We start from the raw sequence: 24,979 nt of genomic DNA, 5'->3' as shown, positions 1-24,979 counted from the left end.
TAATTGAGGAGCATTATAGAAAACTAACCTATAGCTCATGTATTATTATCGAAATTACCATTTCCTATGTGGAAGCACCACAAGCTCTCTCACGCCCTATATTATAAAACCCTTTGTTAACTAGATTAATTACAAAAATTACCATTGATTACCATTGATCATTAGATTATAACTTGACTAATAGACTATAAGCTTCTTCATTATTGACTAACAAAACAAAATAACACGTCAACATTTAATGCTTAGTCATTATTATTTTCCTATACTTACAATGGTAATTATGCGCAACAGGTTATCTACTGGCGATCGAATGCGTAAATATGGGGGATGGTGCAAGGATGTATGCTGTGAGGAGAGAGAGATGAGACAAGAGATCATCTTTTCTTTGCTTGTCCATATTCATACACTATATGGGAAAGACTCGCAAGGCAGTTGGTGGGGAACCTCATCAACCTGGATTGGCTTTGGACAGTTACTCGCCTGCAGCAAATGAGAGCAAAGGAGATGGACACTGTATTGGCCAAATTGTTGTTTCAGACGACTGTCTATTATCTATGGAGAGAGCGAAACAGGATACGACACCAACGGAACTGGACTTCGGTTGATCAACTGCAACGCCTAATAGATAATGCAGTCAGGAATCAATATTCTCCCTCAGATACACGGGCACTCATAAGTATGCGGGATTGCTACAGCGTTGGTTCGAAGCAACGGTTTAGAGTAACACACTAGATTCATTCTTTCATAGAAACATTCCTATGTAAATAACATTTTTTGATAGATCAATAAATATGAAATTTCATATAAAAAAAGGTAATTATTTATGAGATTACGATTTTGTGATCTGTCCACATACACGTGAAGAGCATTGTAACGATTTATACACTAAACCCTAGATTAAAAAAACATTTGTTCTAGACAGGTCCGGTCCTATGTAGTACCTTCACAATCTTAGCAGAAGTCTAACATATGTTCATCCCGTGCAACGTCTTTATAAAGTATACTTCTTATATTTAAATTGCTTGAGACAAAAATATTGTTTTCGTTCTGTTCATATAATAATTTTAATTCTGTTCTTCATCATTTTCCCTTTCCTTTTTATTTAACTTTACCGGTCTTAAAATCACTTATTCAATTTAATAATTTATCAATAAAAAAACATAGTTTTTGTATATGGTATGTTTTAACTTTTTTAAATAGACATATATTTACAAAATTGAATATGCAAAGTATAATAAAATATTTTTATGTTCTATTATATTTCCGAAGTGTAAAATATAATTGTAATTATACAATCTCTCTCTCTCTCTCTCTCTCTCTCTCTCTCATCTTTTCTCTATATTTTTAATTTAATGAAGAAGTGAAAAATTTAAGAAACCAAACTAAAATTTTCTTCAAATTGAAAGAAATTAGAGAGAAGTGAAAGAGTTTTATAGAGAAAGAAGAGAGTTTTAGAAAATTGTGAAATCATTTTAGAGAATATGTGTAAATTTCCTTTATATAGAGAAACAAAAATTGTAATTATGTTAAAAGCTACGACATAATAAACTTCAAAAGAAGTCTACTATATAAAAAGAAGAGAGTTTTGGAAAATTGTGAAATCATTTTAGAGAGTGTGTGTAAATTTCTTTTATATAGAGAAAAACAATTGTAATTATGTTATAAGCTACGACATAATAAACTTCAAAAGAAGTCTACTATATAAAAAGAAGAGAGTTTTGGAAAATTGTGAAATCATTGTAGAGAGTGTGTGTAAATTTATTTTATATAGAGAAAAACAATTGTAATTATGTTATAAGCTACGGCATAATAAACTTCAAAAAAGTCTACTATATTTAAAATTATGAAATAAGCTTCGTTAGAAGTTTACTTAGTATACTCATTTAGTCATTTGGAACTCTACTATGATCATTTCATTACTTTTATTTGTTCTTTATTATTATTATAGTTTAAATATATGATTTCACAATTTTTGAATATTAATTTGAAGACTAGGCATGGGCACAATATCCATAACTCGAAATCCGAACCAATTCCGAAACGAAAAACCCGATCTGTATCCAGTCCGAAATGTAAAAAAATATCTGAATGGATCTTGTAAGGTGGTATAAAATATATCCGAACCCGAAGTGTTACTAACCGAACCCAAACGGGTAACCCGAAAAACCAAAAAATCTGAGAAAATATCCGAAGAAACCGATCCGAATGTCCAAAATAATATACAATATAATTATATGAAACATGAATATATACTTCAAATATCCAATTTCATATTTATTTTGATATGTTATCTAACAATCAATATTTAAAATTTAAATAGCTACCTTAAATACTTAATTATATATAAATAAATATATATTTCTTATGTTTTACTTTCAAATTTTAGATTTTATTTCGGGTATATCCGAACCGATCCGATATAACCCGAATCCGAATAATATATGATTACTTTATGGGTTCTATGATGTGATACAAAACTGACCCGAACCCGATGTGTTATATCCGAACCCGACCCGTACTTGCAAATTTACTAGAATGGAACCTAGGAAGTGTTATAAAAGAGAACCGAAATCCGAAAAACCCAACCCGAACGCCAACGGGTACCCGAACGCCCATGCCTATTGAAGACTATTGTTTTAACTTATTCATGCAAAAACTAAAACTGTTTTAAAATTATTTTATTTTTTTGTAGTCTCAAATTTTCTAGACTACATAAGAAGTCCATTATACCTTAAAATCAATTAAACTTCATTAAAAATGCAAAATACTATTTTACCCCTTACTTTATAGACATATAAATATTTTTTTTTTAATTTGGAATTATATGTTTATAAATTTAAACTTCTTATAATTTTTTAATAATTTTCGAATTAGTTTTAATTTTTTTGTTAGTTTAGAATTATATTTTTTCAAATTCGATTTTTTTTTAAAAAAATTTGATTTTAAAAAATCTATTTTTGAAATTCAAAAATGCTTTTGAAACTATTTTAAAATTTTTATTTTTAAAATTGTAATATTTATAAATATAATTATATATTCAAAAATGTTAAAACAATATAAATATAATTATAAATTAAAATGTAAAAGTCTATATAATTGTAATGAATTATATATTGGACATATAATTTAGATTTAAAGTGCAAAAGATATTTGGTAAGAATAACTATTTTGTTTTCTAGTTTTTATCACATGGATTTTGAAAATCACGTGGATACATATGATATTTTGAGTAAAAATGAATAAAATTCATCTCCCCATAACAATTTAGTTAGAATTAGAGAATCAATAATAACTAAATTTTTGAATAACAAACGATTTGAATATATTTTGAAAATTTTTAAACCAATAACAATGGATTCTATTAAAACTTTTGAAATCCAAGAACCAATAATAATAAAATCTTAAAATTTTCAAAATCCATGAGAATTCACTAACCAATAACTCTTTGCCATAGCTATGGGAGATATACTGCTTTAATGTTTACTAATCATATAAGCTAAAAAGTTGTAGTATGAAATCATGAACACCGTATTTTCCTTGGTAAGAAGAAAAAAATCAAGTGAACTGAACATGTCTCTCGACCACTCAGCCAGAGCCGTGCCAGTGCATAAGTTTTGAGACATTGTCTTCAGGCCCTTCTCATATTTGTCATAGTTGTAAATATTGAGACTCCACATTTATTGATACTCTTAAGAAAAATGCTAATATAATTATCGAGAAACAAGATAGATCCAAATCAGTAATCACACTAAATCCAGAGGAGTAAAAACAAGGCGTAATAAGTAGGATATGAAGATGAAGTTTTATAGATGTATCATAAAAAGAAAAGGATCATTACTCCGGAAATAGTTAGTATAGTATATTTGAGGGTTTTGGCGGATTGATGAGGACAAGGAATAAAAAGATTTCTTTATCCCGTTACATGCAGAATTTGAATCTTTTATCTGGGCGATGGAATATATGGCAAAACTTCGAAAATTTTATGTGACATTTGAAACAGATTGTTCTCAATCGGTAAGATGGTTTCAGAATCTAGGAGAATGGCAATGCATTTGCATCCTATCTTGAAAAAACACAACAGATCAAGAAAAAATCATATTTTTTGCGATAACTCATGTACCAATAATTCAGAATACAACGGCATACAATCTAGCACGAGGAGCTAGATGTTAACCGACCTATTTTTTCTTCACAAACACTGAGTCCCCTATTTTGTTAGTAGCGGATGTAACCGAGTCTGTTATGCTAATGAAAAAAATTACCAGAAACAAGGTATTCTTTTAATAATTCAATTTCTAACATTCTTTGCTATTTTTATTTATTATTGTGGACACTAACCTCTTTTAAATGTTGAAAGATTATTCTCTCTATGTGTATATATATGCTCCCTCTTTTTTTGAAAGAGTGTGACTTTTGTATCTTTTTCTTGTTACACAAAATATTTTGTTTTGGAATTTCATTGCATTTTATACTTACTTTCAACTGATTACTAATTTATCTCAAATATTATTGGTTAAACATATGTAATTAATGAAATCATAAATAAATTTTAATCATTTTATTAATATGTATGAAAAGTGTCTAAGTGACAGTCTTTACGAAACAAGGAGTATATAACTTTCGACTAAAGAGATATATCCTTTGCCAATAGAAGTTTGTATATGTTTTCTCTCATAGAAATAATAAATAGAAATATTTTGATTTTTTATATTAAAAAGTTATTATTACACTATACTATTTGTGTTATTATTTAAATAAAATGAATTATTTTATCCCTTACTTCAAATACTCTAGGCACGGCACTGCACTCAGTCAATATATATCTTAATCTGCTTAACCTTTTGCATTCACTCCGGTTTCATATACCATCACCATTAATTATTTTATTGAGATCACTACTCGTAGTAGTCGAAGTATTGTGATGAATAAATTAGGAGTTTATATTAATAAATATATAGAGCTACGATGTGAAATGAGATGGAAAGAGAAAAAAAAAACACACGCGTGGAAAGTGGGAGTAACGGTGGGATGCAATCTTCGACGTTTGCTATGAAAGCACTCAGAATGAGATCAGAATTATATGACACTCTCACCAATCAATCATTTCATACTCTTTCTTTTTGTAACTCACTTTATTTATATTATCTTCTTCATTTCACATCATCTTTTCCCAGCCGTAAATAATTGAATCATGATGCATTTTGATAGCAGTTACGACTATTACGAATTAACCTAAACTAGTTAACCATGCTATATAAAAAAAATCAATGTTCTTATGTTTTTATTCATTCAGAGAATGTGAGATGATTGTATCACATATTATTTTGTCTGCTTGTAGTATTTCGTGTTGTAATTTTTTTATTGAGACCGTTAGGTCAACAGCTCAACATAGGATGTATATATTAACTCTAGTTTAGGTAAATGAAAAGTCAAGCTTTTAAAATAAATGTCTAATTCAAAAGTGAAATAAGATCATGAAAAATGAATAAGAATGTTTTTCATCTTGGAAGACATTTGCCATAAAAACACTTACAATATAACAGACGTTTTAGAAAGAAAAAAATCAAAGGAAATATAAATTAATTCATTTATTGTTATTTAAAATTGAAATGGAATTGATGAATTTTTATATTATCTATGTACTTTATAATCTACTAATGTTGGTACATGGTCTCTCAATTGTCTACTTATATTTTAAGAGATTTTTTGCGCTTATGAATTCTTGCTGATTAAATAAGCCAAAGAATATACTATGACTGAAATTTTAGAGAGATGTGAAAGTGAAATCCTATGGGGTCGCTTATGTGTGCATCTTAAATTTTTCGCAAAAATTATATGAAACGATATCCAAATATATGGGTAGCACTAGAAAAATAGCAGGTTATTTCCAACGGATTTTCAGATAGATAAGTTTATTCGTCATGAGATCTTAGTGGAATACCAACGTAAAATTCATGAAATCATTTATATTAGGACTCGTTGGTAATCCATCAAAAAGTTCTCGACAAATTCCTGAGGAAACAATATATATATATATGTAAAACTCATAAATTACCGAGGGAAAAAAAATTTCGTCTAAAAATTACAGATCAAATATTTATTCGTTATAGAGATCATTGCTCCAAATAAAGAAAATGTTCATCAACTTGTGGAAAATAAAAAGTTTATTGAACCGACCCAGTAAGAGAAATTTTTAGTTTTAGGTTTTTATCCAAATATTTAATATTAGTTTCTATGAAAGTAATTACATATTAGTTTTTATTATTTTTTTAGAACATCATATTATTTAAATGAATAAAATAAAATGATATTTATAATACGCGTTGAAAATTAGAAATAATTTATTGGAATTCGTCGAAATATTAGTCAAAAACTTTTCAGATTTTTTTCTTCAAAGTCCATCGGGATATTCTGACGAAACTTACATTGTCAGTAATATTTTTGATAACTATTTACATCGAAAATATTATCCAAAACAATTTTTTTAAAACCTAACTCGGTTTCGCGGTCGATATGGGAGATGGTGCATATTTGTAATATGGTTTTAGTTTTAAGAACCTATTATTTAATAATCCACAAAAATCACTAAAATATGGGATATGGCAACCATTTGAACAAACTGGTGATTATTATTTAACTTTTCTTATTCTTTTAAGTGTTGTTATAGATCGTTAATTGGGTTTCTGATTTTTCTTTTAGTTGTGTAAAATAGAAACTAAATTACTAGACTTGTGATTCTTAATAGTTAGTTTGATGAAGATTTCACTATACTATCCAGAAAATGAAGTGAATGAGGATGAAGAGAACCTAAATTAGAATGTGATTTGGCATTACTTTACTTTTGTTATCGTCAGTTTATTACAATTTTTATATTTTTATTCTAGTTTATTTTTTTATTTAAAATTTAATTTTATTATTCAAATGAGACATCTAAATACTTATTAGTATTTATCTTAGTATTTATCTTTTATGAGTTTTTCAAATATAATTTAAAATTTGAAGTAAACTACATACATAATCTTTTTTGTCTACTATATTTTGTCGTCTTATCCCTATACAATCCTTAACTTTTTCAAAAATACCATCACTTAACTTTTTCAAAAATACCATAACTTCTTCAACAATCATGAACACTCAGTTTGAAGCTTTTAAAGCTCAAACATTAAATTTACATATCTTTTCTTCTCATTCTACACCAGCTCTCTTTCCTTTCATTTCCTCTCCACTTTCATCTTAAAAGCTAGATCTCATATATTCATTCTCATAAACACAACTTTCATATTTTGGTGATTCTTCCTTAAGAAACGTCAAACCATATTATATTTTAACAAGATTTGTAGTTTGTATGGTGGAAACATTTGGAAACGAGATTCCACCGGAAAAACGTAATCATTTACATGGTTTTTGTTACTATTCAGATTTGTGTCGAGACATCAGATTTCTCTGTATGTCTACGCTTATCCGTAGAATTACTTTGCAGTCTGCTTGTCAATGCACAAGTTGGTTTTGCAATTGACCAAATTTATTTTTTACTAGAAGCTTATATGCCTTTGCCTTTGAAAACAAAAAAAAATCTGGTAAATTTATCGAGAAATCTATGTATAAATGAGACTTATCTAAGTGGAAAGTATGAAACATTTATGCTAGTGACAGAATTTTAGATATTTTAATTATTTTTTGGAATTGTGGATGTGGAGATTGATGATTTATAGAAATAGTTTTGTACCAAATTGTGGAGTTGCGTTTCAGATGATTATGCTTTGTTGAAAGTTTTTGACATGCACAATTCTATTAAGAGGGCACATGAGAAGGTTTTCCATTAGGAAATGCGAGAAATATTCTATTATAATCTACAAAATAACATAACCACTAGGTTTAATGGAAAACACATGATGTACTTGGTAAAAAGCATGTTTATGCACATATGTTTTTTTTATTTTAACCACTACATTAATGAGATACATAGTATAAATCCCGATCTTGCAAGAGAACACTGAAATCTTCTTATCGTCAAGAGTTCACTTTCCAGGTGACAGATACAACACTAAGTCTCACGACACAACAAAGATGGAGAGTTGAACACTTTTTGGTTGTTCGTCAATAGTATGCAATAAGATGATTGTAGAACAACTTCATGGTTGGCGATGCTTTGTGAAAGGAGGACATTAAATTGTGTTGTTGGCTTGGAACATCAAAAGTGTGCATTTGGTGTGTTTGATATTGAATAATATGATAGTCTCAAATCGCTATGTGTATCCTAAGAACTGATATCCACAACGCTGCCCAATGACTGTCTTAATGTGTAATGACGTATATATATTATCCACCTTCAGCTCCATGTCTTATTTTATTTGCAGTACGCTGGCTCGTCGCCTGTATAGTAGTCTAAGGCTCCGTAATGGAGTTGTTTACCTCATCCGCCATGCGTGAGAGTAGAGCTTACAAACACTAGTAATTTTCTATCCACATGTAACCAAACAAAGCATTGAACATGAAAATTATGTCCAATCTAAAACATTCCACGTGGTTTGAAAAGTGAAGCCTAAAGAGATTAATTCTAGCATCAATGTGATGCATTTTTAAAAGTAGAGAAGTCTACATCAGATAGAAGTCTACATCAAAGAAAAGATTAACAAAAAAAAACGTCTATATCAAAGAGAAGTCTACATATTATGTAATCCATCCATTGATGAAGAGTTAGTAGTGTGTAGTGCCAAAGCTTAAAGTCTCAACCAATTTAATCACCAAATATTGTGATAATCAAATTAAACAGTTAAGATGGTTGTTAATATAACATCATATATATATTAGAATGGATGACTTATGGGTCATATTTCAGCCAATCAACAACAACATTGACATTTTTCCTATCAACTAGAGCAAACATGTCATATCCATGGCCTCATTTTGGCTGGTTAGGTTAAGATTTTCCGTATTGTTTCTTTAAAATGGAAGAACTTTTGTAGCAACAAGCATACGTAGCCGATCACTCTTTAAATGTGCCAAAATGTAGGCAACTTTCATCTTTCCAGCTTGTTTTTGTTTTTCACTGAACAATAATCAATGTGTAATTGATTTTTGTCTACTACCATAACACTTGGTTCTTTTCTCCCACTCACACTTTCACTCTGAATTGTTTTGACACAATAAAAATTCAACACATTAATTAACAACTCCAAAGTAACACAAACAAAATTAATCATTACAAAGTTTCAGAAACCAAACGCAAACATTCCAAAGCAGCACAAACCAGTTTTCTCAAACAAGTTAATAAAGATTTCAAACCAAGTTTATCACATGAAATGAAAAGCAACAATTTCAAACAAGTAGATAAAGTATTTTCCCTCTTTTGGGTTTAGGTTTGGTATTAACCCTACGTTCAGTGTCTTTGTCTCACTCAGGCACATGTACACTACAAATGAATCGGTTTTGGTAGGGTCTTGCTCCCACCTTCGCGCACAATCTGCTCCACAGCTTCTACATTATCGGTAAGGATCTCAATCTTGCAATCACATATGCTAAACACCTGAGGTCAGGCCAGTGAGTCAAATTTCTATTTATGCTTTCAGAGTCTGCTTATCCAATTTTTCCCCACTCACGAGAAAAATGGACCCTGAATGAGCCTTCTTGTGTTATTCTTCTTCTGACTCAATTCTTATCTTTGTCTCTGGAGCATTGCATGTCATCACATGCACATCCTTTGTCTTTGCCTAAAGGTGCTTAATCTTCACATTTGTTCCAACAATGGCCAATGAGTTTGATCCCACTTCTAGTTTTCACATTGCCTATATTATGTTATCAACCTTGTTATCTACCACATCATCATCTCAGTGAGGGAAAATTTCAAAGTAATCATCCACAACATAGTCTTTCACACGAGATTGCAGAACATAAACTTCTAAAGTTAGTATCAAACCACTTTAAAAGTAAATATAAAACTTATAACAGTTTTCATATAATGAAGAAGAATAATTTCTATTTTTAATATACTCTTTGACATTTTTGCGGCCTTTACTACTTTTGCTACCTTTGAAAGAAATCAGAGGTGGTGGTTACCTTTTATAAGTTCTCCATAGCCAGCTGCAAAATCACGAAGATGATAGTAGATCCACACTTGGAGAACCTGGATAAATCTTTCAATGATATACGACTTTGTGTAGTCTTTATTCTTCACCGACTCCATCAAGATATTAAATGTGATTCTAAAAACAATCTTAATCCCTCACTAACCTAGCCAGGTTAGCCCATGTGGGTGAAGAGGTTCTTCATGCTTCAAAGAAGCCAGTGAAGATGACTACATACCCTAAATGTAGCTGATCCTCTTGAGACCATGCTCTACCGATCTTGCACGCTGGAATTAATTCCTCAATACTTGACCCCCGCTCAAAATACACTCTCATATGCTCCCAAAATTCTTTCATCTCATATGTTACCTCAACCTCTGATTCTCAAGATTATTCACATACTCACAAAACCTCACTGGTTGACCTTCTACAAGACCCCAGATCTCAAACTTCTTCGTGCACTCAAGATGAAAATATAGCGTATAGTGCACCATCCTTGAAGCCCATCCAAAATACAATTAGAAGAACCTTAAGAACACTCTTAATTTAAAAATCTTAAGATCATCCCATTCAGCTTCCTTGATTGCTTCTTTAAGAGTTGGAAATAACTTAGTGGTATCACTGTAATAGGAAATGTTTTTTTGTTGGAACTGGTTCATACCCTTTAGTAAATAGCCTCGATCGGAAATCAAGCGTATCTATTTTTAAATCTTCAAAAATAAAATGTAAAAAAACGAAGAATCATACAGAATAAGTCTGAAAATCAACCAAGAAGTCTGAAAATAACCAACGACGTCTACAAAAGAAGTTTACATATCAACAAATAATTCTACACAAGAATTTTACATATCAACAAAGAAGTTTATACAAGATATCTAGATATAAATTCTACACGAGAAGTAAACATATCCACTTAGAAGATTACACAAGAAGTTTACATATAACAACTTTAGAAATCTACACAAGAAGTCTACATATCAAAAGATTCTACACGAGAAGTCTACATCTCGACCTCTAAGCCTAAAGCAAAGGTCTACATCTCAACCTGTAAGTCTACATGAGAAAAGCCTACACATATTAAGATAATTCTACTAGTTAGGTTAGCAAAACGAAATAAGTCAAGGAAAACTTCACTTGTGGCAGAGAGCAAATGGAAGCAGCGAGATGGACAAGAGCAGAACGGTGATTTGCGGGGAAACTACGACACAGACCTGAAACAATAAAAAACACAGAAGGTTTTTATATTGCGGCGGTGACACGGCGAGTACAAAAAAACCGAAAAACAAAAGATGAACTTGAACTACAAACTGAAAAATCCGACACGAAGAGTACAATAAACCAACGGTCGATGACGTGGATCTGAAAAAAAAAACTAAATTTGACATCTAAAAACCAACACTGAAGATGATTATCTTACAGGAAGATATTGCTGTGAAGATGGTGACCAGTGTAAGCGGCAGAAACAGCGTGGAGTCAGTTTACCGGAAATCACCTTCTTCACCGGAAATTTCCTTTAGCGAGGGAAAACAACTAAGGCTTTTGATATTTATCCTGTAAAGACAACAACAATTCTTACTTACATGTCTGGTAACTTTTTGGTTAGGTTAAAACTTTTGTTGCTTTAAATTCGGTTAGGTTAAATTACTTTGATTAAAATCCGGTTAGGTGAATTTTTTTTTCCGGTTTAGTAGACTCCTTTGGAAATCTACTACGATAATATTATTCTTTGTTGTGGATTATTCTTTATTATTGTAATAATTTAATATTTGATTTCACAAATTTTCCTTTATTTTTGAACATGTTTAATATATGATTTTAACAAAAATATTATTCATGATAAAATATAAAAAAAATTTAAAATTGTTTAATTTTTTAAAATCTCAAATTTTAGTAGACTACAAAAGTATACTATATCCTAAAATTATGTAAACTTCTTTTGAAGTTTACTAAACCACAAATCTAAAATTCTATAAATGTCCACTTGATAACCAAAAACTCTTATTTAATCATTGTATCACATATGAAAATCTTGTAAGGTATACACAACTCAACATTTATATATAAATATAAAAATACAAAAAAAAATACAAAATCTTAGATCTAACACTAGAAATACAATACATTGAACCTATTGTTATCAAACCATAAGCATTGTACAAAAATGTTTAGCAAACCAATTTATATTCTTTCAAATTGTTTAATTTTATTAAATTTTAATTTATATTCCTTATATTAGCTCATTTATTGATGATTTATGATTTTTTAAATAATTAATTTTTAAAAACTTTAAAATAAAATTAATAGATCAAATTATGAAATAGACTTCTTAGTAAGTCTACACCTAGTAAACTTCTTGAGATATCTCGACCTAGTAGATTTCTTGAGAAGTCTCAACCTTGTAGATTTCTTGAGGAATATATCCCAGAAATTGTTCTGTTAAGTGTAGACTTTGGAATGATAGAATCTTAAATAAATTTATATTTTTTTTGTTTGGTAACAAAAGGAATATAGTAATTTTATTAACCATTCATGTTATTGTATTTGATTGAATATGAGATCTAATTTTGCATTTCTATTAAAAATTTAGTCAATTTTGACAAATCCCTTATTTATATTTTATGTCTAACTCTTAACTTGTAATAAAAAAATTCAATAGTTTTAATTATTCTTTTGATATTTTGAACGTCAAATGAAATGAAATTTAAATAATTTATTATTCGTATTTTTCAATAGTTGATATGTGATATTAATATTTTAAAAATTAATTAAACTATCGGTCTGTGGTCGACAATATAACCGATGATTTGGAAATAATTTGGTTCAAGGTTCAATTCGGGTTTAAAACATTGCCCACAACCTCAGGTTCATTTTTAAAATCCACTCACAACATTTGGTCATCGGATAATTTTCTTAAATATTTTTGACAAATTCCCAACTAATTCTTTCCGATAAGTTTTCCTTCGGGAATTTCTCGATAAAACAGTTGTTGGAAATTTGGTTGAACCTCTCAACATTGATGAATTTTTTTTCTCTAGAAATAGACTCGATGAACACGTTATGTTCGAAATCTGCCGGTAAAAAAACCATTTTCGACAATTTCCGAGGAATATGATCGTTGGGAATGAGCTTTTTTCATACTGTAGACTAGTAGTTTGTGGACGTACTGTATTATTTTAATCTCTATGCTAATTCGAGTTGTCTTGAATATGGGACGGTTATATGATACTTGCTTATCGTCCCATATCTAAGAAAGACGGGCATATGTTTAATTTTCTAAGGGATATTGATCAAACTTGAACAGTAGAAAAGAAAATGATGGTCGAGCTCGAACCTTCGATTATGCAATTGATGTACGAAAAAGTGCATGATATGATGTTTGTATACGAATGCATACGCAGACAAGATGAGAAGAAAGTGACAAACATAAGATCTTCCAAAATAACTCATTTGATTTCATGCACCCCACACCGTACTCTTCTTTACCAATAATTTGGGAAAATTATTTTTATAGGCAAAAAAATGGTAACTATGTCCCATTAGGATAATTATTTTGTACCATTTTTTTGTTTTTAATGCTCTTTAGTATTTTCAAAAATAAATCAAATAAATAATTTAACAAACTAAAAAAAAATTAAAAAAATTTAAAAAATAGTAACTACTAATGAAATACCCATATGAACTTAGTAGTATTTTTTCCAGTTCTAAAATTGTTTAAATCATAGTTTCAAATTTTGTTCTACATAAAGTAAAATTGACATTGTACAAAGTAGAAAATAAAATCCATTTTTTTCATTGAATATACTATGTTTAGAATATCTACGTAAATAGTAGTACTTTAAAAATATTTAAAATACACATTCTGCGTTTAACCAATCGTTCTAAAATCTATAGAAATCAGAATCTATATATTACTATAAATCTAAAACCTGTAGAAATCGAAATCTACACATTGCTATAAATCTAAGAACCTGTAGAAATCGAAAAATTCTTTTTTTTCGACAAAAAAAAAAAATCTTGTAGAAACCAAGTTCTATAGATTTACTGTATTCTACGGATAAAAATAATCAGTTTCGAAAAATATGAGAGAAAAATATTTGGAAATATACAGTTTCCATATATGAAAAAAAAAATTTTCATAAAAAAAAATCGTGGGACATAAATTAATTTTTAATGTTTTCTTTTATTTTAATTAATTAAATTATTTATTAAATTTTAATATTTAATAATGTTTTGTTAATTGTAATTTCAAATTTATAATTGAAATTAAGGCATTATTGCTATTTTAAAAATAATTAGTCTAATCTGACATAAAATATATGAGATTAGTCTAATGAGACATAGTTACCATTTTTTGGCCTAAAAAAATAATTTTCCCTAATTTAGTGGCAAAATTTTGAAATCCCTTAAATACATGTACGTACACCAATGGAAGTCCACTTGGTCTATTGGTTTGACCAAGGGTTCATTAATGCTTCTACACTAAGAGTTTGGGTTTCAATTCCCGGAGAAGGAAGAATTATGCAAATTAAAGGAGAAAAGGCTTACAAGAAATCTACAGCATGGGGTAAGGAGTACCGTCAAGAATGGATCCCATAGGACGGCTCAAGTGATGTAGTCAGGCGTGAATCCTCATACGGCATGTAGAATTATCGGCCGTAGAATTATCTGTAATATTTCTCATAGTTGTGATAGAATAATTATCCAGCGTTAAAAAAAAATACATGTACGTACATATATAATGTGGCTATTTCCAAGTCTGGAAAATTTGAAGGACGCAGTGGTTCCTTTAGATTTTTCTTTGACTTTTTATCAAAGCTTAAACAAGCTTGTGTCTATGTTTCTTGTACTTTGTTCTTGAATCTCTCAAAAGAATCGCATATCCATGTAAGCGATTAAGCAACTAGTGGAAGAATATGTTGTGTTTAAAATTTTTTTATGTTTACTACAGCCATAGACAAAGAATTGCCCAAGCCACAAAAAAGATTATTCATAATATAATAAAGACAAAGAAAATAAGATAATATAACTATAACTTCTTTTTTTCCCACATCAAATGATTATTCTATTACTTAATTACACAAGCTTGAGGTAGTCTAGGAACTAGACCGGAACATAACAATCAATGTAGTACAGATCCATATAAAAATATCTTGTTATCTTAGCTAATGAACCAGACAATACATTTTCAGAGCGATGAATAAAAAAATCGAGAGCTCAGTAAATCTACTTTTCAGCTCCATTAGCTCCTTTAATTCAGTGAAAAAGTTAAGCCATGCTCCTGAGTCTTGCATCATCGAGACTAGATCCTTGCAATCAGTGGCAAACACCTGACACGTCGATATCTGAAGCATGCACTCCATCGCCCATGAGAGGGTTTCGAACTCCGAGTGATGTGGTGAGATTCTTCGCCACTGGTTTCGTGCTCCCAATAGCTGAGTTACTCCTCTAAAACTTGTCTAAGTCCATCCATAACCACTGAAGAGTACGTCATGTGTCCATGATCCCTATATCATGCATCTCGCAGAATTAGTTATATGTTCAAGGTTTTGTGTAACTTTTGGTTCTTCATGTTTGATGTTTGCTTCGAACCAAGCATAACATTTTGACTCAGCATGTTTGACAGTTTCCAATGGGTCTTTGTCTATCCCTCTAAATAATTTGTTATTCCTCGCTTTTAAAATGTACCACATAATCCAAGAATATGGGTATTTATCCAGCTCAGGGTCCTCTATATCATTCTTCCTCCAAAAAAGATAGTATATGTTCGTGTAGTGGCTTGCGATGGGGAACATCGATTGTGGAGTTGGGGTTGGTGCATGTGCCCATGTTTGTAAAGCTGACGGACATTCAAAGATGGCATGGTTTATAGTTTTATCCTCTGCTCCACATCTAGGACAATGGTGTTGTCGCACCACATGTGACGATGTGCTAGGTTGCTTGTTACTGCTAATTGTCCAGAGATTATTGCCAGATAAAATGTTTTAGTTTTGGTGGAGCTTGTATCTTCCAAGCAAAAGCTTAGATTTTTGTAATACTCGGCTCTACGAGAGTGTCCATCATATCCCTGTTGAAAATGTTCATGGCTACCCAGTATCCTAACTTTACAGTGTACATCCCATTCTTAGTATATCTCTAGCAATATTTATCTCGCTAATATCCTTGACTTATGGCCAAAGATTGAATCAGTGGGATATCTTCCGGAATGAATTAGTTTTCAAGCATTTCTGAGTTCCATCTTTTTGGATTCTCTATCATTAGGTCACAAACTCGCATCATCGGGTGGACCACTGGTGCTATTGGTCAAGGTGGTCTTGCTAGTATTGTTGGTATCCAACGGTCTTCCCATACTCTAATCTCATTCCCGGAGTGTACATTTTGTTTTATCCCCAACAGCATTAAAGATTTTGCTGCCATTATACTTGTCCATCTATAAGAGGGTCTATTTTCCTTGTTTAGCCGCAAGGACTTGCTACATCTGAAGTATTTTCTCCTTAGAGCTCTAGCCACTAAAGAATCTGGATACTGTACTAATCGCCATAATTGTTTGTTAGGGCAAGATTGAATTAATGGATCATTTTGAATCCTATCCCTCCCTCTTCTCTTGGTTTGCATAGTTTTTCCAATTTTACCCAATGTATATCTCTTTTAGGGAGGTTTGAGCTCCACCAGAACTATGTAATGACACTGACAAAATTTTCACAGGTCTCTAATGGTAGTAGCAGAGTCGACATTACGTGGTAGAGCCAATAGGATTGACTTTATGAGAACTTCCTTTCCTCTCTTTGTTAGCCATCGGCCTGTCCAACCATTTACCCGATTTTGCAACCAATCCTTGCAAACAACTTCCATTTTGAGCCACTAATGTCCCTCAGGGATACGAAGATAAGTTCGCATTTTCCCGTTGAGATTTTTATAGCCTCCTTCACATTTCCATATATCTTCTTTCCAAAGAGCAAGGACGATTTTTCAAAATTAATATACTGTCCAGAAGCTTTCCCATAAGTCTTAAGAACTTCCATGACTTCATCGCATTCACGGGGCTCCGCCTTACAAAAGAACATGTTATCATCAGCGAAGAGAAGGGGTGATACCAGAGGGCTAGCGTGTTAAACGCGCATCCCCATTATCTTACTTTGACTCTCTGCATGATTGAAAAGGCTAACAAGCACTTCCGTGCATAGGATAAAGAGGAAAGGAGATAAAGGATCTCCTTGATGCAATCTCCTCTTTGAGGTTATATTTCCTCTAGGTTGGCCATTGAACAGAACATGATATTTAACTGATCTTATGTACTGCATTATCCACTCAATCCATAAGCCTGAAAATCCCATTTTATTCATAACCGCACTCATAAAATCCCATTCTAACCGATCATAAGCTTGCCTCATGTCTGTCTTTATTGCCATCTTCATATTTCTTCCGCCGGGATCTGTACGAAGATCATGGAACAACTCATGTGCTATTAGTACATTATCAAATATTTGTCTTCGCGCAACAAAGGCTGACTGGGTTTCCGATATCCGGTCTGGTAGTATTTTCTTTAATCACTAACATAATACTTTAGATACTATCTTGTAGCTCACATTGCAAAGACTAATGGGTCGAAACTGAGACATTTCATTTGGTTTGTCTTTTTTAGGAATGAGATATATATTGGCATCATTGAGACCATGGTTCATAAACCACTGGAAGAGAAATTCATTAACCATACGTGTTAAGTCATCTTTTACAATGTCCCCGAATTTTCGATAGAGCAGGACTGTCAGGCCATCAGATCCAGGTGCTTTTTTTCTGGGTGCATTGCAAATAGAGCCAGCTTTACCTCCCATTCTGAAACAGGAGATGTAAGATCTGCATTGATTTGGTCAGACATTATTGTGGTGACATTGGCCAGGGCCTCCTCAATCAGCTCCGTGTTAGAAGTTGCAAATAGGTCTCTAAAGTAATCAGTAGCGATGGTTACCAATTTTTCTTCATCCTCCACTAGATTCCCAGCAGAATCCAAAAGACCCGTAATTTTATTTTTGGTTCTTCTCTGTTTTGTAATAGCATGAAAAAACATTGTGTTCAAATCCCCTTCTCTGAGTCAAAAAATTCTACTCTTTTGTTTCCAGAACCGTTCTTCAGCCTTAAGAGCCTCTGTAAGTTCTTTAAGCTATGCTCCAATTTCTTCTGTTTTGGCATCATCATCTGAGTAGAGATTATCCACCTTTGATTTAAGCTCTTCAATTTGCTTTGAAGCATTTAAGTCATCTTTTATTTTCCATTGTCCTAGTGTTTTCCTATAGCTGGATATATGATCCATGATAGTTGCATTAGGAGAGAGCTCAGAAGAGTTCCAGCCATCTAAAATCACTTGTCTTATCTCTTCATTATCCAGCCATCACTTATCAAACTTGAATGTTTTCCTTTTTCTTGTTGGTTTGGTTAAGATATCTGCTAATATCGGACGATAGTCCGAACCCCCACATGCGAAGGTATTGTACTTGGCCAACGTGGTTGTAATAACCCTCATGAGCAGATAGAATTTTGGTCGAGAAAATTCTTTAAGATCAGTTTGAAGATAAATCGATCAGAATTTAAATAAAAATCGACACGGTGAATTAATCTCTCGACGGGCTGTCTTTTGGTCAAAAAATCATCTCTTGATGGTTCTGGTCGAGTGTTAATTATTATTGTCGATTTTTATTCATGCTAGGCGAGTTTATTCAGAGCAGGACGAGATTCGAATGATGAAAAATATTTAATTGAAACAGTCCGAAAAATATCGACAAAACTCTTAAAATTATTTCTGAACAGTCACATGTCTTGCACCTTCTAGCCTACTTGCTTTCTCAGTAATTAGGTCACATTACATGCATCTACTTGCTTACATGCTTACTCATTAGAAGTCATATGCTGGTCACAAGCTGTTTGCTTCAGCTGCTTGCAGCTTTCTTCTTGTAAGGGAAAGGTGAGCTGCTTGTGCTGAAGCTGGTTGCCACATGTTTCTCCAAACTACCACTTTGTGTAAAGAGAAAACCCTGAGCTGAGGCAACCCCATATGATATAAAATACCCTCTTCTCTCCTCTGGACGTCCTGTTACTGCAAGAAAAACCATAGAAAATTCAGAGAGAAAGAGAGAAAGAAGAGAGAAAAATCTGTGAGAAAAACTAGTTGAAAAATTAAGAAAAAAATTCAGAGAAGAGAATTGAGCATGGACGAATCTTTCTCACCATCCTGTGACTTTAATCAGTGTGTTCTGGTATGGTTAAGAGCTGAAGGTTTGGTGTCCAAGAGTTTAGAATCACCCAAGTTCTTTAGCCTTGGATTTTATCGGTAAGAACATATGGGTTTGATGAGATCAGTTTTGCTTGAGCTTCAGTTCTTGTTAGGTAACCAAAACGATTTGGTCTGTTTCGGATCTTGAACCTATCATGGGTATCTCGTCCTGATCAGGTTAGACGTGTGTCCAGCTTGAAGTTTATATCAACCAAGTTCATCTTAAAGCTTGAGGAAATCGGTAAGCCATAGCTACTAGTTCAGAGAAGTTTTGTTTGGAACAAGTGGACTGATTTGTTAAGCTTCCTGTCCAGATCAGTTTTTAAACCTGTATGTGGATTGATCTTGGTTCAGTTATGTCTCTTAGATATTTTTTTAAAGGCTTAGTTGAACTGAATTATCCTTCAACCGAACTGAACTGCTTTGAACTAAGCTGAGTAGAGTTTCTGTTGGAATCAACCTGACTGATCTTGTATCCACACATTCTGAATCAGGAGTGAAATGGAGTGTTATTAGTTGAGCTCGAGTCTAGTCTTCCCTAGCCAATCTCATGGAATGAAAGGTGAGTCTAGATAGATGAGTGGTGAGTAGTGAATGAATATTTCTTGATTGAACATACTGATTGTAGATGATTGATAGGCTTTGTCTCTTGATCAATATTGAATTGGTAAGGTGTTTACTTAGTGTAAACACTTATTAAATATTTATGAATGATCTTAGAGGTTTATTCCAAACCTTAGTACTTGTTCTCAAGTACTAATACATATGTATAGTATTAAATATAATTAAGTATGGAAGTATTAATCATGTGAAGTTTTATTATAAACTTATCTTTCAAAATATTCCCGTATGAATGATGATTACCGTGAATTGGTCCTGCGATATGGAACAAGTTCACGAAGACACGATGATGGGGTCGCACCCTGGAGGCCGTGTAACTGCATGCAGCGTTAGATGTTCAATTTTTGAATATCTGATGGCAATGATGGTGATGCTAACTCGCTAGACTCATTTAGCCTTTGTGGTTTCTCGGGTCTGGTATATATATATATATAAATATGATTATAAAAATGATATGAGAGACGAGAATAACAAGTGAGGTATATGATTAGATTCACAATGATGGAAGAATATTCTTTATATATAAATATCCAGATATGGAATATATTTCCACTGCATACAAATGAAATTGATTGCTTGAGATATTATTAATATATGTTGGGGTGCGGGACTAGGCTCACTGAGTAAACTAGTTACTCATGACTCATTTGTGATGCAGGTAACTAATAGGTGGGAGACCTAACTCTAGGATGGGAAGGAACATCATTAGCCAGCGGTAGTTTTATTATCCTTGCAAAGTCATTTTGATATATCTTATGAATAAGATTTGTAGACCGAAAACCTCGAGGTTAATTTATAACAAATTTTGTAAGATGATTTTGAATGATATATAAATAATGTTTTTTTTATGTACGGGTTCCATATGATATTAGTCCTTGTCCAGACGAACTAACTATCAGGTATTGCTTTCTCGGGTTGAAAAGCCTAGAGTGGTATCCGATAGGAGCGTTGTTGTTCTTTGATTGTTGGTCTAAGGCGATCGGAAGTATTCTGAGAACCTCAGATCGACCATCGAGAAACATCGACCGTGTCATTTCCAGTCATCTACGATCGGGGGTGTCACAGTAGTGGTTTAGCTTTATTTTTTATAGATGAATTTCAAGTTGATATTTTGTTTTCAAATAATCGAATGATTGATGTAAAAGCAGCTATTAATGGAATAAATGTCCATATGACATTCGTTCATGGGGACCCTGTTTTAGAAAAAAAGAGATCAAGTTTAGGAATGTCTTACGCATTTTGCCACAAGTAAAGATGGACCTTGGTTCATGATGGGGAATTTTAATGAAATAATAGGACACCATGAGAAAGACGGAGTAAAACGACGATCTGATACATCATTTCTTTCGTTTAACCAAATGATTTCGGATTGTGGTATGCTTGAGTTTTCATGTACTGGGAACCAACTGTCATGGGCCAGAAAACAACCCAATGGATATGTACGATGTCGCTTAGATCGTGCTCTTGGAAACGAGGATTGGCATGAAAAAATTTTGCACTCTATAATATAATCATAACTAAAAGCATCTCAACCCTTTTATTTTGAGGATGGTTTATCTTTGAAATACAGATTTGAAGGTGCATTACTCCAAGGATAAATCTTCAATTTTTTTCTCTAAAACTAATTTTTTTATTATAAACCCCAAAATTAATAAAATTAATTATAATGATATAAATGAAAACATGCTGTTAATATAAGACCTCCGAGTCTATATCCAAATGAAAACATGTTGCTAATATAACGATCATTATACATCGCTAGATGCTAGGTAAGATATGTCTCTGAAATACAGATTTGAAAGTGCATTACTCCAAGGATAAATCTTCAATTTTTTTCTCTCTAAAACTATCAATTTTGTATTATAATCCCCAAAATTAATAAAATTAATTACAATGCTATAAATGAAAACATGCTGCTAATATAAGACCTGCAATTCTATATCCAAATGAAAACATGCTTGCTAATATAAGAATCATTATACATCGCTAGACGCTAGGCCAGATATGTCTATATACCACCCAAATAATATGCGATCAGAAATTTAAAAAAAAAACTTGAAGTAACATGTTCTTTTTAGGTAACATGTTTATAACTTGATTCGATTGTGGTATGTCATCAGAAGATTAACCCATGCAAAATATACAAATCTGATAATGAGTAATACAATACTAATAAAAATGAGTCTACTGTATATTCTGTTCATCTTTAACATATTTAATGTAATTATATTCTTATTTTCTTTTGTTATATTTGTTGACACACATAATAAACAAATTATATCACAGACTTAACTTCTTTTCTCACTGAATTAACTTGCGGCAAACATCCTTTATCCAATATTTTATAATTATACTCTCGAATAAAGATGATTACATTCATGTATTCAAATCACTAATTATATAGCTTTTTGTTCCTTTGCTATGATCTTATTCGATTTTTGGAGCTTTTAAATATTATGTTTTCACTCCTTTGGTACCAATATAACTTTTTCATTTTTATATTTCCTTTATTAATGTTATATTATTCATAGATTTAGAAAATATGGACTATATTTGACTGGTAAAATTGAGTACCAAATGGAATTAGAAGAAAAAGAGATGAGTACAATTTCCATAGGAGAAATATTTTTCATGTAAAACCCTTCTTTCGGTTTCCAGCAAACAAATTTTTTTTTTGTCATCAGCATAAACAGACTCATACAGACTCTGTGAACCAAACTGGAGATGTCGATCCATATGAACGACGAAAGACGGCTGCTTCCTGATACTATGTGCTAGGCTATCCGCCTTTGTATTTTGCGTTCTTGGCACATGGACAATCTCTGATCGGGAAAGCTTTCTTTCAGGACTTTAACATCATCTAAATAACTTGCAAAAGCTGACCATTCTTCTGGTTCTGAAACCATCTTCACCAATTGAGAACAATCCATTGCAAATGTAACCTAAAATTGTCGTAAGTTCCTCATACACTCCATTGCCCAAAGTAATGCTTCCATCTCCGTATGTAGAGGAGATAGACTAGCCCGAACATTCTTTGCCCCCATCAATCCCTCAAAACCTTCTAAAGTACTAAACCATTCCTGGCCGGAGAAACCACTATCCTCTTTCCAGGAAACATCAGTGAAGCACCATCTTCCTTGGATTAACGGTAATGCCGAACCCTCTGCGTGTGGCCCTGCTCTATGTTCCTTCACTATTTGCGCTTCAGCCCATAGTGTGGACTCTGTTTCTGCCAGTTTAATCGTATCCCTAGGATCCATATCAAGATTACTAAAAACTTTATTATTCCTTCATTTTCAGATATACCATAGAATCCATGCAAACTGATGATCATCTAGCTGCGGAGAAACTCTCCAAAAAGATGATCCATATTTGTAAAAACAGATCCTGTTGGAAAAATAGCGGTTTCCAGCAAACAAATATAATCAATAAATTAGTTCTTTCTATTTTTAGTTAGTAAAAACAATAGAGAACACAGTAAATTAAAATTTTCTTTTTTGGTAAGAAGTAAAATTAAATTTTGCTGGAATTAAACTCTATTTCGCTCAACCAGGGAAAGCCAGTAGAATCCGAAATGCTATAATATGCATGATCATTTGACCAAAGAAACTGCAAAACTTTAGGAAGAGTAATATTTTAATTAATAAGTTCGGTTCCAGGCAAACCTAATTAAAAGAGAAAACAACCTTCGGCCGATATTCATGGTGCATAATAGAATATATACATAGTAGCTGACAAAAGAAAAGAATATAGTAAAATGGACTAAGAAAAAGGCCGGTAAGACTAGTATAGTAAAAACTATTACTATAAACATAACATACGTGCTCAATGATTACTAGCGAGTTAGTTACCAAACATATTCTTTTGTGAGTGGAGGAAAATATTATGATATCATTTTTGATATCATTGTGAAGTTGACTATCTTAGCATATCATATCATTGTGGGAGTGCGATACACACACATATATAATAATTAACATAATAAAAAATAATTCTCAGTTTTCAACTAGGATGATTTCTAAGTAAAACTTTATCATTCGATGTATACACTTATGTTGTTTTTATCGCGAGTCGTCTCATGATGAACTATATAAATTCCAAATAGAGGAACCAATTTTTTTTTTTTTTACTTCAAACGGCCATTCTATTACTCAACCTTGAGGTGGACTGGGTAATCAGACCGGAATAGAACAAACAATAAAATGTAATTTCCTATGGAAGGATCTAGCAGTCTTAGCTAAAAAATCTGAAAATTGATAGCGCGCTCGTGGAACATGAATGATGTTGAAGTCCGGAAAGCAAATCAGCAGCGTCTCTATCCTTTCCAATTCTGTCACAAAGCTAGGCCAAGCATGAAGATCCTTTATCATTGCTATCAGCTCCTTGCAATTTGTCCCAAAGTTCTGGCAATTTGAGTGTTAAAGCATGTTCTCCATTGCCCATCGTAGAGCTTCTACTTCCGAATGCAAAGCTGATTTACGTCGATTGATATTCCTTGTCCCCATCAATTGAATGTTTCCTCTACTGTCCCACCAGACCCATCCACATCCACTATACTGACCCGAGGCTGTCCAAGATCCATCTAGCAAGCAAATATTACCCAAGCTTATGGTTTGGGGCTCCTCAAGAATGATTTCTTGTATCTCAGGTTGTACCACTTCGTTCGCATTAAACCAGACTTCACATTCACTCTCTGCATATCTAACATAGAGGAACCAGGTTAAAACCCATATAAATATATATATGGCCGTATAAATAAAAATGACGAGTCACTATTAAATAGAGTATATCGGTTTATTATGGTTAAGAGTTAATCATCTAGTTTTTAGGTTTCCTTTTGCTTATCCAGAATATTTAAGGAATGTTGTAACAAACTTTACTCGATTTACACATTCATTCATTTAGTTCAATAGTCACTAGGCTGCTAAGCCTTCGTCCATGTGAACACATATGAATAGTTAGTTGACAGTGACAGCTGCCCCCAGTGGATAATATTATAAACTAGGTGATAACATGCGTCTTGTGCGGGATG

Source organism: Brassica rapa, chromosome A05, assembly GCF_000309985.2.
Source record: "Brassica rapa cultivar Chiifu-401-42 chromosome A05, CAAS_Brap_v3.01, whole genome shotgun sequence".
Classification (NCBI taxonomy): Eukaryota; Viridiplantae; Streptophyta; class Magnoliopsida; order Brassicales; family Brassicaceae; genus Brassica; species Brassica rapa.
This window is presented reverse-complemented; position numbering follows the sequence as displayed.